The sequence below is a fragment of the Lygodium microphyllum genome, chromosome 30 (genome assembly GCF_053477565.2).
Source record: "Lygodium microphyllum isolate KBCC chromosome 30, Lygodium_microphyllum_v1.1.10, whole genome shotgun sequence".
Taxonomy (NCBI): domain Eukaryota; kingdom Viridiplantae; phylum Streptophyta; class Polypodiopsida; order Schizaeales; family Lygodiaceae; genus Lygodium; species Lygodium microphyllum.
This window is the reverse complement of record NC_141164.1, coordinates 47,938,460-47,945,110: the sequence shown is the minus strand read 5'-3', so window position 1 is coordinate 47,945,110 and position 6,651 is coordinate 47,938,460.

The window sequence follows — 6,651 nt, the reverse complement described above, 5'->3', positions numbered from 1 at the left end:
GATTCTGTTGTTCCTATGCAAAGTGGTACATCTAGAGCTCGATGCTAGCTTCTTCCTAGAGACTTTTCTGATAGGGAAGGAACCCTGGCCTCAGGTCGATCCAAAGTGGGAATGACCGGACACTTCCACTCGAGGCAGACTCGGGAAGACCTAGATTGCAAACCCTGTGTCATTCCTTGCGAGTGCCAGTGCCAGGCGGAGCCTTCTAGACCCTCCTCCTGATGGGCTGCTAAGACGTGTCTCACAAGCGGACAAGCGGACACGTTACAGTTGATATCAGAGCGAACAAATGGGATCTAAGATTTACAAGGGAACTTAATGAAGGAAAATAATGGGAATAAGGGGACAGCCAGGGGAAGGTGAGTGGAATAGAGCCGTGTTTTCTGTTGAAAACATTTCTTTACTCACTTATGGATGTTGGGTTGCAGAGTCACAAAGAATGGAGCAAGTTCTTGGTGTTCCAGGTCATATTCATGACTGCAATGCATGCTTCGAATTATCGTCAGAGGTTAGGCATGATGAATATTCTAGACCACATCTATAATCCTTCACCCCTGTATGCGGAACAGAGATGGATGGGAGAATCAAGAATATACTACATAGCAGCCCACCGACTCGCGTACCTTCATACCAACTTGAAGAGAATCAAGTGGATGGAGGATTTAAAGATCGTGAAGCTGTTCATCTTTATCGAAGCTCACACAAAGGCAACCTTGTATGTTGGTGATCGGCAAGTCAAGTAGAATAAGTATGTTTATGAAAAAGTGACCCGGGTGATCCGTGCCAACAGGATCAAAGTACTAGGGTTCTATGAGAAGAACGGGTATCAAAGGAAGGGATACCCCGAGCTTCCTATGACTTATCATTTCCTTAAAATCCACAACCCCACTCCATATTATTATTCAATCCATGTAGCCGATTGTAACACAATCCTATTTTCCCCAAACTGATGTATCAATCAAGGGAACCACCTTCATGGCTAGAGGGAGAACCTCCAGTGTTTCCAACAAGGAGATGGGCAATGAAGAAGATCCATCCATGGATGTTGACATTGAGAGGGCAACGGTCCATGCCGCTCTTCACAAGAAGGGTCCGAATTGCCAATTATTGGTGATTTAAACTCCATCAGATTATGAAGGTAAAAGCTTCAAAACCCTAATTGATTGTGGCAGTACACATTCCTTCATTTCACTGATCTGTGCAAAAAGGCTAGGGATAGCCACAATAGACGCACCTACTTTACCTGTGGAATTGGCAAATGGTCGTGAGGTCTCTTGTACTAGGCAAACTGCTAAGGTGAAATTCCTACTGGGTGGAAAGCCAACTTTGGTGAGATTCAGGGTAATGAACCTAGGTGTCCACGAATGTTTACTTGGAATGGATTGTCTAATACCCAATGATGCCCACATCCACTATGGAAAGGGCCAAGTCTCCTTCTGAAATTCTGAAGGGGAACTAGTCATAACTCAAGGAGAGGCTAGTAAGCCAAAAATACAGCTGGCAAAAGCAATACTGATAATAAATGGAGTTAGAAATGGCCTACCTGTCTATCTGATTAAACTGAATAAGCTAGATCAGAGTCAAGAATCTCGGGAAGAACCTTCATGGTTAAGGGAATACGTAGACGTATTTCCTGAAGAGCTGACAGAACTTCCTCCTCAAAGGGAAGTCGACCACGAAATCAAGCTGGCGCCAAGAGCTGCATCAGTCTCGCAAAGAGGCCGTATAGGATGTCCATCCCGAAAGCTATTGAACTCAAAGAGCAACTCAAGAAACTGTTAGACCAAGGCTACATCCGTCCTAGCAGTTCGCCATGGGGAGCTCCAATACTATTCCAAAAGAAGAAAGATGGAATGCTTCGGCTATGCATTGACTACAAAGGGTTGAATCAATCAACCATCAAAAATAAATACCCCATTCCAAGAATAGATGAATTACTTGACCGTCTTCAAGGTGCGAAGATCTTCTCTAAGACAGATCTCAGATTTGGATATTATCAGGTAAGGATTAAGGAAGAAGATATCCCGAAGACTGCATTCAGCACAAGGTATGGACACTTTGAATTCCTAGTGATGTCATTCGGGCTAACGAATGCTCCTGCTACCTTCAATAGGTTAATGCAGGATATCTTTAGGCCCTATCTTGATGACTGTGTACTCGTCTTCTTTGATGATACCCTAGTCTACTCTAAACAGGAAAAATATCATGAACCCCAACTTCGCATTGTTCTTGAAACAATGAGAGCACACAAGCTTTATGCCAAGAAGAAGAAGTGTGCATTTTTCAAGCGATAGATTGAATATTTGGGATTCATTGTATCAGTAGAAGGGATTTCAATAGATCCCAGAGATGTTCTAGAATGGCCAACACCAACTTCTATCAAAGAAATATGTAGCTTTCTTGGATTGACAGGATGGTACATGATCTTCATCAAAGATTATGCTTTGACTGCAGCGCCTCTGACTAATCTACTAAAGAAGCAAGTAGCAATTGTATGGTCACCTTCCAAACATACCAGCTTTGACAAACTAAAGCAAAGCTTAGTGTCAGCACCCATCCTGAGACTTCCTAATCTTAGTAAGGAGTTTCAAGTGGTAATTGATGCGAGCGCACTTGCTTTAGGATGTGTGCTTATGCAAGAAGGTCATCCGATAGCATATTCTTCAAGGAAATTGAAGAGCCATGAAAGGAATTATGCTACCCACGATCTGGAGCTATTGGCTATCATCTGATAGCATATTCTTCAAGGAAATTGAAGAGCCACGAAAGGAATTATGCTACCCACAATCTAGAGCTGCTGGCTATCATCCATGCTCTCAAACTTTGGAGTCATTACTCGAGAGTAAATTTTTACCCAATTGGATTTGTGGGTTTTTTTTCACCCAATAAGGGGCTGCAACCCCTTTTCGGTGAAAAATTAAACCATAGTGTAGACAATATGGGGAGAAGAGAAAGCAACAAAGCGTGGGTTTTTTTTCACCCAAGAAGCGGCTGTCGATGACCCCTTCTCATTAAAAAAAAGAATCCATAGGTTCGAGAATAATAGAGAGCATGGGGGAAAGTGAAAGTAATAGAGTAATGAGAGAGGGGATGAGAGAGAGTGTGTATGCAATATTTTTTCATCTAGGAAGGGACTACTGGCGATGCCCTCTCGACGAGAAAAAATACTACATATTGCATTCTCTCTCTCTCTCTCTCTCTCTCTCTCTCTCTCTCTCTCTCTCTCTCTCTCTCTCTCTCTCTCTCTCTCTTCCCCCCACGCATTCCTGGGCATGCAGTTTTTTTTCGTCGAAAAGGGATTGCCAATAGCCCCTTCTTGGATTTTTAAAAACACCCCAACATTGTTCCACTCTCTCCTTTCCATGATGTCTACTCTCAGAATTGTGATTTGTTTTTTCATAGAGAAGGGGTCATCGGTAGCCCCTTCTGGGGCGAAAAAAAACCCACACTATGTTGCTCTCTCTTCTTTCCATGCTGTCTATTCTCAGAATTGTGGCTTGCTTTTTTGCTAAAAAGGGGTCACTCGTGGGGCAGCCCCTTATTGGGGGGAAAAAAATCCACAAATCTAGTTAGGCAAAAATGTACCCTCGCCAAGAATGGGTCACTAGAAAATTTTTTCATTCAATAAGGGGCTACCACAAAAGTGGTGACCCCTTTCTAGCGAGAAAAAATTACACATATAGCATGTTCTCTCTCTTTTTCTCCTCTCATCTCTCTCTCTCTCTCTCTCTCTCTCTCTCTCTCTCTCTCTCTCTCTCTCTCTCTCTCTCTCTCTCTCTCTCTCTCTCTCTCTCTCTCCATTTTCTCAACTAATTAACTAATAATTACTTAATTGACTTTATGAGAGAGAGAGAGAGAGAGAGAGAGATAATTTTCAATAACAAACTAATTAAGTAATCAAATAATTAACTACTTAAATATATATTAGTTACAAATTAAATTTTAATTAATACTTAATAGTTATTAATTCCTAATTATTAGTTGCTAATTATTATTTACCAATTACACTTTAATTATTAGTTACCAATTATGGTTTACTAATTTTAAATATGAACTAATGATTAACTAATTATTAATTATTAACTCCTATTTATGAACTAAGTACTAGCTACTATTAATTATTAGCTATTTTTTAAATAACTATGAACTAATAAAGTAATTAATAATTACTAATTATGAGTTTTTTTAAACTAATTATAAACTACTTTAAACAAATTGTTAACAAAAATTATGACTAACTATTAATCAATTAATTAAAATAATTAACTAGCTGAATTTTCTCAACTCACAAAATATTAAAAATTAATAAAATTAAATATCTAATTAAAGTAATTAACTAATAAAATTATTAATTATTAATATAATTTTGACTAATTAAACTATTAGTAACCTAACCAACTTTCTAATTACTTACTAACAAATAAAATCAATAAACTAATATAGCAATGAGTGGATTTTTTTTTTGGGAGGGGGAGGGAAGAGGGAGGCAAGGAGTGAATATTTTACGCTTGGAAGAAAGGGGTGTAGGTGCTCCCTTGTTGGGGCGACCATACCTAGGCATCGTCCCACTCTCCTTTGTCCTACCCGCCTGGATTGCATTTGCCACCACCATTCTCCACTCGTCCGTCCCGCTCACCCTATGCCCCCGACTCTCTCTCTCTCCCTCCCTCCCTCCCTCCCTCCCTCCCTCCCTCCCTCCTCTCTCTCTCTCTCTCTCTCTCTCTCTCTCTCTCTCTCTCTCTCTCTCTCTCTCTCTCTCTCTCTCCACACACATATATGTCCAGATATACATCTATATCTATATCTATATATAAAAATTGAAAATGCTTTTGCTTTTTCTAAAAGAATTCGTTAATTAACTAATTAGCTAATTGATTTATTAACTCTCTCTCTCTCTCTCTCCCCCCACACATATATATCCAGATATACATCTATATCTATATCTATATATAAAAATTGAAAATGCTTTTGCTTTTTCTAAAAGAATTCGTTAATTAACTAATTAGCTAATTGATTTATTAACTTAACTTAACTTACTAATCAATCTTTTAATTAATTAAGTAACTTAAAATTTTTAAGTAATAACTTTTTTAAATTAACTAGTTAATTAATAATTTTTTAAAATTAATTATTCAATAAGTAATTAAGTAATTAAGTAATTAAGTAACTAATCTACTAATTAAATAACAATTAATTTATAATTAATTAACTTATTAATAATAAATCAACGAATGAATGAATCAATGAATCAAAAAACTAATTAAATAATTAATATTAATTAAATAATTAATAACTAATTAATAAATCAAGGAATTAATAATTATTTAGCTAATAAATTTATTTATTAGTTAATGAGTTAATCAATTATCTATTTATTAGTTATAAAGTACTTAATTTAAAATCAATTGAAATAACTATTAACAACCAATAAATATATTTGATTTAACTAGTAATTACTAATTTTAATTTCATATATTAATTTATTTAAATTATTATTGAATAATTTTATCACATAATTATTTAATAATTAGTACTATTTATTACTCACTTGATTTATATTAATCTATTAATTCAATTATTAATTATTTATTTTATTAGCATGAAAATTAATTAACAAATGTATAAATCAATTAATATTGACTAAGACGGTGTCAATTAGTTTATTGATTAGAGAGGCTATGTTATGCCTAGGTGCATTGTGTCTATGTGCCTCAAGGTGCAGTGTGAGCATGCATGTGTGTAGTAGTGGTTGTTGTGCTTTATTATGCAAGATGAATGTGTGTGGGGGGAGGGGTTAGATGCAAAATGCACTATGGAATGATTATTTGTCCAAGTGGATATAGATAATGTGTATACAAATGCACTATGTGTGTGTGTAACTAAGTGGTCAATGTGTGTATTCTAGATGCATGATGTATGTGCAAGTGAGTCCACAATGTGTGTACACTTGTGAAGATACCACTTTTCTCTCACTCTATCCTTTAGTCTTCCCTTCCTAATAGGGTAGACATAAGGCATTTGAGACAAGAAAGAGGGTCCTCTAATATAATAACTTTTAAATGTGTTAACTGCATAGCTAGATGCTCTATATGGGTGTATGTCTAAGTAGATGGACACACTACATGACAATGGATGCACTATGGGATATGGCTATAATATATGTGGTTTGCGAACATACAATTTGTGTGCAGGTGAGGCCCGGGGAGTCCACATTATAGAACATGTAAGATATCACATGAGTTCAATAGAAAGGGTATTATATTTAGTAAAATTTACATGTTTATATTTACAAAAGAGGTTTTTTAATTACAATTTAAAAAAATCTATAAGTTTACTAAAGTAAAAGGGGTCATTTTAAGGCCTTATAGCATGTAAAGATAGGGTATTTCTTAATATCCTTTGAACGCACGTTATATATATGATTTCTTATAGGTGGACCCCCCAGGAGGTGAGGTGGGTGTGCAAAGATGTGTTGTGTATATGTGTGAACATATGTGTATGTCGGATGCACTCTTTATGTGTGGAAAGATGCATCGTGTGTGTAGATGGATGCACACAAGTACGACCTAAGGTCCTTCTTCTTCTCTTACTTCCCTACAATCCTTTCATCCCAATAACGAGGATGTTAGTTGTGAGAGGGAGGAGTTCTTA